Source organism: Erigeron canadensis, chromosome 9, assembly GCF_010389155.1.
Source record: "Erigeron canadensis isolate Cc75 chromosome 9, C_canadensis_v1, whole genome shotgun sequence".
In the NCBI taxonomy this organism is placed as follows: Eukaryota; Viridiplantae; Streptophyta; class Magnoliopsida; order Asterales; family Asteraceae; genus Erigeron; species Erigeron canadensis.
Window position 1 is genome coordinate 11,927,109 of NC_057769.1, and position 11,891 is coordinate 11,938,999.

Genomic DNA, 11,891 nt, shown 5'->3' on the forward strand with positions numbered 1-11,891 from the left:
CTGATGGGAATGGTCTTATGCCACTTGATACTCATGTAATTAGTCTTTCGATGAGTCGTTGATAAAATCAATAATTTGAGTGTTTTACACAATTTGGCGAGGAATGTATTCATGTTTGTATATATCATGGTGTTATTTGTCATGTAATTAAACTGGTTAGGTTTATAATAATTCTAATTTATTCTTTATAAGTATTGATTTGATTCAAATCAATCAATAATTCATTACAAATAAAAGTTTATGTTTTTTAACCACTTGGGTTAGCTCAAGTGGCCACTTTCTTACCATAAGGGAGACCCCACATGTAGACGAGTTTTAAACAAAAGAGGGATGCAGGTTCGAGGCTCACTTCAACTGAATCCATGTGGTGATATTTCCTTTGTATAAGTAACCTGGTGCACAAAGGTTTAAAGGATCTATGTGTAGATACCAATATGATACATGAAACTATGAGTTCCCATCAATCTACCCTAACTCTGTGTTCTCAAGTATTTTTTATAAGAGAAAGGAATGGAATAGGACATAAATTAATTTTTTTTGTGTTCTTATGTACAAGAGGGAAAAGAAAAGAGTGGAGTTGATTTTAAAGGATATGATAGTACGAGTTTTTTGCAAAAATGGGTTAGTTTTAAATTCTCTTTGCAAATATGGGTTACTTTTTTTTTCCTTTGTAAAAATAGGCTAGTTAAACTTTTGGGATCTACCAAAACTTCAACATCTGATATCTTTATTTTTAAATGTTTTATTTATAACCTTATACTTACATATATTTTATCATTATACACCTTTATTATTGTTATTGAAACATTATGATCATTGTTTTGCTTGTTGCCGCTTCTTGTTTCTTTCTTTTCATTCCATAGGAATTGCTATAACTATTTTAAATTCATTTGCTACTACAATTTATTTATTTTTAATGGAAAAATTAAATTAAATTGCTTTCTTTGCTTTCAAAGAATCACATCGGAGCCGCCAACATAATTTTGTTGTATCTTTGTCTCGATCGGTCGAGTGTAATTTTTATTTTCATTTATAACGGAGATGTAATTGACTAATTGCTAGCATCATTCAAATTTGTTTATTTGCTATACCAATTTTTTTATGCTTGTTTATTCTTTTATATAAAAGTAATTTAACTTAATAAATATTTTCTACGCTTTTTTTGAATTCACATATTTTTAATTAAAAATATAACCATTTACGTGGATGTCGTATGTTAAAAGTAATTTAACATTTTCATCAAATTAATGGTTAAAAAGTATTGCAACTTAACTGAGTATATATCGTAAAATGATAAGTCTAATGCTTAAATCTAATATGGTAAATGCAACCCAAGATACAAACTAAACTATAGTTGGAACAAAATATAACTTTAAATATAATGAAGGCGTATAATGTTAACATGTATGTAAGTATAGGGATATAAATAAAACATCTGAAAATAAATAGATTAGATGTTGAAGTTTGGTGGGTCCTGAATAGTCTAACTAGCCTATTTGTACAAAACATATCAAAACTAACCCATATTTGCAAAGAGAATATAAAATTAACACATTTTTGAAAAAAAACTCATGATGGTACACTTTTGCTTGTAACTTTTTCTGCCCGATTTTAGGCTGATTGAGAAAGAATATAAAGTATTATACATCATCACTACTATAAAATGACTATCTCCCTATATCTTCTACAATATAATGTTTTCTTTTCAGCGGTAAAGTCGGGACATGATTTCCCTCCATAAGTTATCCTTATCTTCTATATATATGTAATGCTTTCCTACTTCTTTTTAGCGACAAAATAGTGATCTAATTTCCCTCTAAAAGTTTTATCCCTTGCATTTTATTTTTTTGAGGTTTTTTTACACCATCATATTATCATTGATGTCTTTGTTAGTTTGTTGAATCTTGATCATTTATTTATGTATCTATTTGGGGATTTTTTTTTGAAATCTATTTATTTTTTATTTTGTCTAGCATGTTATTTTACTGGACTTTATCTTTTTAAATGGATTTAAAGATTATAGCTTTTGTATATTATTTTCCCCAAGTATGTTGCATTTATTAGGTGTTTGTTTTGATTAATGATTTTAAAAACATTTTAATGTGTGATTAACAATGAAATAGATGATAACATATATGTAATGGTTTAATGTAATGACATATCATGTTTAAAAGGGCATAGTTGTACAATTGTCATTTTTTTTAGAGTTTAAAAACATGCTATAATGTATTTTCATTCATTTTCCTTTCCTTTCTTTAAAAACTCAAGAATACAAAATATGCAACACCTTTCTTTCCATTTTCTTTCTTTTATCTTCATTCCTTTCTATTTCTTTTCTTTTCTTTAAAAAAAATCTTGAGAACACAGTGTAAAATTTTATGTTTTTGATTGTATTTCATTCAATACTTTTGTTGTAAATATATTTATATGTAGGGGTGCAAGTTAAACTTCTATTTTTATATATCAATATTCACGTCATTTTAGAACCGTTACCTTGCATAATTTTATTCCAATCTTTCAACAAGTACATGCCTATATTATTCTTTCTACTCCAAAAAATCATAATCAAACATTGAACAACTAGATTTATCATTATAACAATTTGTATCAGAGCAATACAACTTTAATTATATATATTGTACTGTGTAAGGAAGAATTATTATTTCACACATCAAATTTTTTCTTTTAAAACAACTCTTATTTATTTATAATAGAGATATGTGATTTTAATGATATATATACAATGCTATAATTAGTGAGTTTGACGAGTTTGTTTCATTAAAAATTCATATTTTTATACAAACAAATGGTAGAGGTAAAATATAATTAGTATACCAACCAATATTTATGAGCCATTAAAATACCAAATGCGCCAACATAATTGTGACACCCGCTAAATTGCAGGTCGACTAAAACTTATACTTTTACACTTATGAGCTAGGAAGTAAAATTTATGTGCATATATTATACATATTGGACTGTTACTCGAGACAAATATTGTGTCTGACAATTATTATTATTTGATATGTATCTACACCAACTATGTCACTATAATTATATGGAATATATTAGTAAACATAAATATTACTCGTACAAGATAAAGATAACAACAATAATCAATTTAATTATATTAGTCACAAGTTTTAAACATTTAATCTATTCTACCCAATGTGTCTTAAATTGATTTGATAATAACTTAGATACGTGGTTGTCTTTAAAAAATATAAAGAAAATTACTTCTACTTTTCACACAATAATACCAAGTCCCAACACAATACAAGTCCCAATTGATTTAATACTAGAATGGTTATTATTGTTGTTAACAAATGTACAATGATTGAAGTAACTAAACAAAGACTATTTAATTACACCATAACTATAAAATGAAGATACATAGAACTAACTAAACTAATTAGACCCACACCCATATGTGTATATATATAAATGGTCTCCTCCTTTCATTTTCATACATACTTACAACTATAGAAAAAAATAAAGCAAACAAAATATCTTCATCAATCATTCCTCCCTCTCCCTATCTAACTTCCGTCCAGCAAGCAACCACTGCCAGCGGCTGCCATAATACCACCAGTTGACCGCCGATCCTCCACCACCCTCCAACAACTTCCTACTTCATTTTCAAGCTATAGGTTCTCAGTGGCGGAGCTAGCAATTTGGACCAGGGTGTGCCAAATAATTCAGTTATAAAGACATTTTACTAACAACAAAAAAAAAACCTCACAAACCTGCATAAATTATGATCAGATTGGATTCAATAAACACAAACATAATAAAATAAAAATAAAACTTCTTAAATATCAAAGTAATCGATTTTTGAATGTTGATTAGAAAAAAAATACAAACAAAATATCATCAAATACATAGAGATTTTCATTGTGAAAGTTAGAAAACTTTGTAAACGAGCCGTCAATTCCCCAATTATCTCCAGAAAGGATTGTTTGATCATAACAAAAACTAGTTGCTAACCAATGTGGTAGTGTTATAGGCATTGGTGTTTTCAATTTGGGCCAAACAAACATATGTCTGGTGGGCCAAAATAAAAAAATAAAAAAAGATTAAGGTAGAAGTTCATTGCAATTAGCCTTTGGGGGGTGGGCCTTGGCCAACCCTACCCCTTATGTGCCTCCGCCTCTGTAGGTTCTCTCTTTTACTTTAATTATTAGTTCTTTTTCTTAAACACTTAAAATCTATAAGGGTAAAAATATGTTCATGTTATCAAGTATGCTCATCTTCTTTCTATCATATTCCACCACCCTAAAAGACTTTAAAAAATATAAGGGATTGATGAGCGTCCATTTTGTGATTATTTACCATATCATTAGGCTGTGTTTTGATGCTTAAATGAGTTAAGAAATGTGAACTTTTGATACTTAATGGGATGACATGTTATGATAGGTTCACAAGGTGTGCAAGTGAAGAAAAATGTCTCAACTCAACTTAACACGAAGCCACAAGACTTTTGGACGAAGACTAGCAAGCGGAACATGAAGAATTTGAGGCCAACATGAAGCATACGACCACGTGTTAGTATTTTGGGCATAACTTCTTCATACGAACTCCGTTTCTGACGAGTAAGCTATCCACAGAAAGGCGAGAAAAATATCTACAACTTTTGTGATGGACCTCAAGCCCCCAGCGCCGCTAATTTCACTCTAGTGCCGCTGGAAGTGATCCTGAAGCCCATGAGCGCCGCTAGGACATTTTGAGCGCCTCTGGGAGTTCCCCAACGCCGCTGGGAGTCCTTGAGCACCGCTGGAAGTAGTTCGGCCAGCTAGGGTTTTGCCTTAAACCTATAAATACCCCCTAAACCTAAGAGCCGTAACATACTTCTTCCAGACGACTTGTGGGTCGTTCTAGGGTATTTTCACTAGATCTAAACCCTCGTAACACCCCTATATCATCCGAGAATCAAACATCAATCCATGACAACAATCATCTCACAATTATAAGGTTAAAATTAATTAGGTTTCGGTGTTGGTTTCGTGAGGAGTGGCCGAAGGAAGAAGGAGGAGAAGAGGAGCTGCGTGACTTCGACATTGTTTAAGCAAGGGTTCTCGCTTAGGTACCGGGGGGGTTCATATTGCTGAGGACGAGATGGAGAGGTTAAGGATACTTGTTGGCGATTCCCTTAAGGTGAAGGAAGGACTCGTCGTCCACGCCACCAAGTATTTTGGATATATGAATAGTGTCATGTCCCAAATGTGGATTTGGGATAGGTATTTATAGGGGTTGAGGGTCGAGGTCGGTCCCTCTACCTTTTGTACGATCCAATGGGGATTCATGATCGTGATGTCTTGTTGTGCCTGGAGGGAGACAAAACCTCTAGTAAACGGAAAGTACTGGGGGTCGTACTTGTACGATTTGGTCAGCTCTTGTCGGCCCCCGACGGTCTTCCCGGAAGCGTATCCGTGCGGGGTACGCTCCGGCATGCCTGACCGCAGCTAGCTACCTGGTTTGTTGGTTTTTATATGGTGCATTATCAAGCCCCCCAGCTTGGCACTTTTAGGTGTAAATTGCCAAGCTTCTTATGGCTAGAAAATTCGGCTTTTATTGGAGGTATCATCATTTGCCCCCTTAGCTTGTCATGCTGTGTCTACGCGGGTTGGAAAGCTGTGATTGATCGTATGCGGCTTTCCGCGTCCCTTCTGCTCCCTTCATTTTCTTCATAAATGCTTTAATGATGGCGTCTGTCAGGCTACTCTAACTGTGCGGACACTTGTCGCTTGTTAAGGTTGTGTCCTATGAAACGTCCCGTCAGTCTGCACCTCTTTTCCTTCCTTTTCTATTTAAAGGGTCACTGCTTTCGCTCCTGTGTCTTATTTTTCTTCTTATTCTCTTTTTTTGTTTATATATACATATCTTCATATATTCACATTTTCTTCATTTGTTGTTAAGTTATGGGCTTCGATCGCTTTTTGAAAGAGAATTTCGAATATTTTTCTTGTCCTGGGTCCAGAGGACGCCAAAGAGATTGGGTATGTGGATTTTACGAATGCTTTGGAGGTTGAGTTGGGTCGTGAAGATTTCCCTCGCCCTAATCCTGCTGTAGCTGCGACTACTGGACAGTCTAGTGCTAGTCCGGTTAATCCACAGTCTTCCCTGGGCAAGCGCAAAGCCTCTTGCGTTGAGGGAATAGGTACTTCTGCTAGGAGGGCTGGTAGGGGTCGCAAGAGGAAAGCCATTCATGACCGATTTACTGCAGCTGACTTCGTCCTTACTGATGAGTCTGTCGATCCCCCTCCATCATCCCGTAGTAAGGCTCCGGTGGTTTCTCTTGATGTCTCTGATGGTGCTGATGACGCTGCCCCTTCTTCTGCTGCTCCCCGTGATACTGCATTCAAGAAGGAGATCCCTGGGTTCTTTATTCCTCCGTTCGAGCATGTTAAGACTACTAGTTTGCTGAATAGTGTCAAGCAGATGGCTGATTACGTGGCTAACATCATGGTGCCTTCTAAACTGGAGACCGTCGAGCTTATGGAGGAAGAAGAGTTTGTTGACTTTGTTAATCATTCTCTTATTGACCTTATCACTACTCAGGTGATTCTTGATTTTATCGCATCGTTTATTTGCTTACTTATTTGTCCCTGCCTTATCGTTTGGCCCCCTCTTCTTTTTGCAGTCCAAGTTTGTGCGTCGTTATTCACTTGTTAGTGATCATCGTCATCGGCTACCGAAGAAAAACTCAGATTTAGAGCATGAAGTTGACAAGCAGGTTTCCGCATTGCGTACTGAGCTTGAGTCGATGGCATTACGATGTTCAAAGGTGGAACTTTGGAAGGGTAGACATGATAAGGCAATTGAACAAGCAGAAACTCATCTGATGGACTTGCTTGCGGAGAGGGATAGGTCGGTCGGGTTCGAATATGAGATTAATAAGTTGAAGGCAGGAAATGACAAGCTAAGGCAGGATCTGGGGGAATCTGCAGATCAAAGGAAGGCATTGGTTGAAGGTATTCTGCTGCTTGTCCGTAAGTTTTTACGCAGCGATGAGTTCAACCAGCAGATGGGTGTTGTTCAAGCCGTTGCAATGGACGCTGATGGTCATCGAGCGACGGGTGCGTTACGACCCTTTTTTCCTCTTGGGACTGACTTGACTACGCTTCCTACTTATCGGCCTTATGCCTTTACCCGATTGTGCCAAGATGCGGATGCGCTTGCTGGTAAGGATTTCTCTTTTTTGAACCGCTTGGCTGCCAGCTATCCTCTTTCCTCTGCTGGGATTCTCTCGCTGGAACCTGATGTCCTTCTTGATGATGCTACTTGATTTTACTTGCTTTCTTTCATTACCCTGCGTGGTACTATTGGGATGATGTCCCCATGAACAATTTGTTTGACTTCTTATTTTCTTGCCGGTTTGTGTTGGCTGGTTTTAACTTTGGTGTTTTATTTATTCCCTCGTGTGTTAACATCGCCTATGATTAGTCCATCTTTTGTTTTACACCTTGTGTTTCAGGCTAGAACCAACGTTGTGTTTTGTGCCTAGGTCATGTTTTCACCTTTTCTTTTGCCTTTCGTTCCTTTTTCCGCAACCTGGGTTGGACGGAAGTTGGTATGAAGTGTTTCTTCCTGCAGCCTGTGCTGGACGAGGGTTAATTCAAAGTTTCCTTGCCTGGGCTGGTCGGGGAATCAATTTTCTATCTTTCTTCCCGCAGCCTGGGCTGGACGGGAGTTGATTCAGAGTTTTTCTTTCGTCATCCTGGGCTGGTCGGGGAATCAATTTTCTATCTTTCTTCTCGCAGCCTGGGCTGGACGGGAGTTGATTAAGAGTTTTTCTTCCCGCAGCCTGGGCTGGTCGGGGAATCAATTTTCTATCTTTCTTCCCGTAGCCGGGGCTGGACGGGGAATAAATTTCCAATCTTTCTTCCCGCAGCCTGGGCTGGACGGGGAATCAATTTTCTATCTTTCTTCCCGCAGCCTAGGCTGGACGGGGAATCAATTTTCTATCTTTCTTCCCACAGCCGGGGCTGGACGGGAGTTGATTAAGAGTTTTTCTTCCCGCAGCCTGGGTTGGTCGGGGAATCAATTTTCTATCTTTCTTCCCACAGCCGGGGCTGGACAGGGAATAAGACGGGAGTTGATTAAGAGTTTTTCTTTGTATTTTGCCAAAATTCTTCACTTCATTTTCTTCATAATTTAGATATAGCCTCTGCTCCTTTACACCAGCTTACCGCATATTTTTCTATGCCTTCTGCACACTTTCCTGCTCGTTCCTTCTAACCTAGATTTTTGCCATTCTTTCTCTGTACCCTACAGCGATCTTTAGTCTGCGCTGCTTTGTGACTTCTTGTTCGTGATGCGTACTTGGGTGAAATTTTCTTGCCTTACTGTTATTTTGCTCGGCATTGTTTGCGAACTGCCTGAAATAGAGCTTGCCAAAGACCCTTTCAATTGCCTTAGGTCTTTCATGTTCTAGATAGGCTATGTCTCCTTTATCCCAACCAAACCTTCTTTTTTCTTTGTTGTTTCCTTTTCCCGTACTCTTTCCTATCTTACATGACTTGAATTGCTGTTTGATTCCTTCTAACTCCTCCCAATACTCCCCTATGGGGTCTATAAACCTTCTTTGATTCTTACATTTTGATATTAGTGCGTTTGAGCTTATTTTCACTTTTACCCTGGTGTGGTTGACGCGGTTAAGCCATCGCAGTCCAAAGAGTAACGTTTCGTACTCTGACAGACCATATACCGCCTTTCCTTTTGTCCTTAGAGCGTACTTGTACCTCCTTCCATCTGGGTTTTTTACTTCAAATCCTGCCTCCTTTTCGTCGTCTTCCAGTATTGAGGTCAGTGTCCACGATGAATCTTCACTGCTTGATTCGGCATCCTCCACGTTCTCTTGTCCATGCCTGCTTACTGTGTTTTGCTTACCCCTCCCAACTCCTATGGCACACCTTTCCACATTGAGTTTTCCTCCCACACCCCTTAAAACTCTAAGGGTTTCTTTGAACTTCCATAACATCTCCTTTTCATCCCAACCGTCTAGTAAGATACGATTGACTCTACATTCCATATTCCATTGATGCCTTGAATTCTTCGATTGGGGTTCTCCGAGGGTAACTTCTAGGATGCACACCATCATTGCTTTGCTTCCTTCTTTTGGTGTCCATGGTCGATACGATATCCCTCCGTATTCAAATGGGCCCCGCACTAGGATGTCCATGTTTTGACGCAGTAGCTTGTAATAATTCATTGGTTGTGCTTTCAGACAGACTATTCCCCACTAGGGTGTATAGGCCCTGGGCTCTTCCGTCGATGTTCAACCTTCGTGTCACGCGACTAGCTGGTTGGCGAGTCGTACTGCTTATTGACGTGACTTGGCCCGTGCCCGCGATAGTAGGGAAAATGGCAAGTCCATGCGCTAGAAAGGGTATTATTCCCATTCTCCTCATTGATGTTTGTCCCATTATCATGTTATATAGTGACGGTGCATTTATGATTGTGAATGTGATTTTTTCCCTTCTCATCTTTGGGTAGCTGCCTATTAGCACCTCTAGATGTACGACGCCTGACGACTTTGACTGTTCCCTGTGAACCCAACTAACGTCTTCTATTCTCTTTTTACTTTCCACTTGCCTAACCTCATCTTTTCTAGACAGTGCATATAGATGATATCGTGGCCACTACCAGTGTCAAGTTGAATCTTGTCTATCTTCCTGTTTTCGACTGTTGCTTTTACAAGGATTGGTCATGTTATAGTTCTGGTTGGAGGTACCTTCGGAAACGAAGGTATGCCATTGTCAAAATATGTTTGCTGGTTTATCTCCCATCCATCGTCTTGACTTTCTATCATCATTATTGGTTCGTCCTACGGTTCCTGCTTCGGCATTTCTTGCCTTTGTTGGACTCTCCTTTCCGGCTCTACTTTTTGCCTTTGTTCCTTTATCCCTTTCAGCAGATTTGTTAGCCTTCCCGTTCTCAACGCTTCCTCCATCCTTCCTTTTAACACCCTGCATTCATTTATATCATGTCCAGCTTCATTGTGGTATTCACAAAACTTGTTTCCTCTCTTTCCTTTGGTCGGACTCGCTCTCTTGCCCCCCTATTTGCTACTAGTATGTCCCTTGTTATTCTTGCTGGGGAGTGTAGTGTTCCCCTGTTTCCTCCTTGGGTGTTCGCCTGGTGATGAAAAGGTGCATGCCTGCTTCTTTCTTGGCGGTTATTCCTTTCTAAACTTAGCCTATGGCCATACCTTCCTGTTTCCCTGCTCTAGTACGAACGTATATCATCTGCGGGTGTATCGTGTACTTCTCCTACTGTTTCTTTTGCTATCAAGAAGTTGTATGTCCTATCTATCACGGCCGTGAAGGTTGTAGGAAAGTCCATGGACAGGAACTCTATCAGGCCTGGATGCTTCAGACCATGCACGAAGCCCGATACTTTCTAGTTCTCACTTAGTCCTTGTACCAGTGATGTCTCGTTTGTGTACATTGTCATGAACTGTCGTATTGACTCATTGTCCCTTTTTTTGATGTTGTGTGCCTCTAGATGTATTTTTGTATGTTTTCTTCGCTGCCCAAAAAATGACCAAAATTTAGCTTTGAGATCTTCAAAGTGCATGACACTCCCAGTAGGGAGGCTATCCAGCCACGCTCTTGCTGCGTCTTTTAAGGTTAGCGCGAACATGTGACATGCAATTGGTATGGTCCATCTTTCAATACGGATGATGCCATTAAAATGCCTTATGTGATTATCCGGGTCTTGCTTTCCATCGTATGTGTCGATTCCTTTTGGTAAACGAACCCCGTGCTGCAACTGGTAGTCCTCTATCCATTGGGTGAATGGTCCTGGTTCTGTTTTGACTAGCATTTCCGCGTCATGGTTCGCCCAAGCTGGCCGCTCCTCCATTCTAGTCCGTGGTATCACATGTGGATGTGCTAGCACGTATGGTGCTACCGGTGGCTGCGATAGTTGCACACCTCCCGGTGTCATTTGCGGGACCTGGCCTACCGATACTTTTGGTGTTTGCAGTGGTGTATAAGGTTGTGCATTTGGTGTTATTGGGGTTGTTGTGTATGTTGTCGGTGTTTGCTGGTACAGATGCGGTTGCAATATTGGTGTTTGAAGGAATTGTGGTTGCGGTGTGTAGCTATAATTATAGAGCATTGAATTGTACATTCCTCCTGTCACTTGGACTTGTCTTGAGGCTAATGCTGGTAGTCCAGTGCTCTGATTGGGGTCTGGGGCGGTATCCTTTGACCAGCGTTTGGTGTTGTTACCAGCGGAGTTGAGAAGTGGATTCTTGGGTTCGTTCTTTCTGCTTGAGTTCTCGGTGGTTCTTCTGCCTGTATCTCTTCGTCGACTTCTTCGCTTTGCTCATCATAGCTTAGCTGAGTTCTTACCTCTCTCATGTTCGTTTTCTGCAATAGTTCCCTCATTAGGGGCTTAGTTTCCTCCCACTGTTTCTGTGTTGGTACGGCTATGGTTGCGTTTTCTAGGTTATTTTCGAATCCCGGAGGTGCGATTGGTGTTTCCTCTTCCGTCATCGCGCCCATTACAAGATCAATTTAAGAGTGCGAATGGCGCTACTTGTTTAAGCAAGGGTTCTCGCTTAGGTAGGGGGGGGGGTAATCTTGCTGAGGACGAGATGAAGAGGTTAAGGATACTTATTGGCGATTCCCTTACGGTGAAGGACTCGTCGTCCACGCCACCAAGTATTTTGGATATATAAATAGTGTCATGTCCCAAATGTGGATTTGGGATAGGTATTTATAGGGGTTGAGGGCCGAGGTCGGTGTTGGTGCATTTCTAGGTGACAACATTATTATAGAAGTTTGTCTTGAGTCTATTGAATATGTACTTGTAATAAATGTTAAGTTTTCGCGTATAATAAAGTCAACCTCGAATTGGTCGACACGTTGACTTGGTCGAGC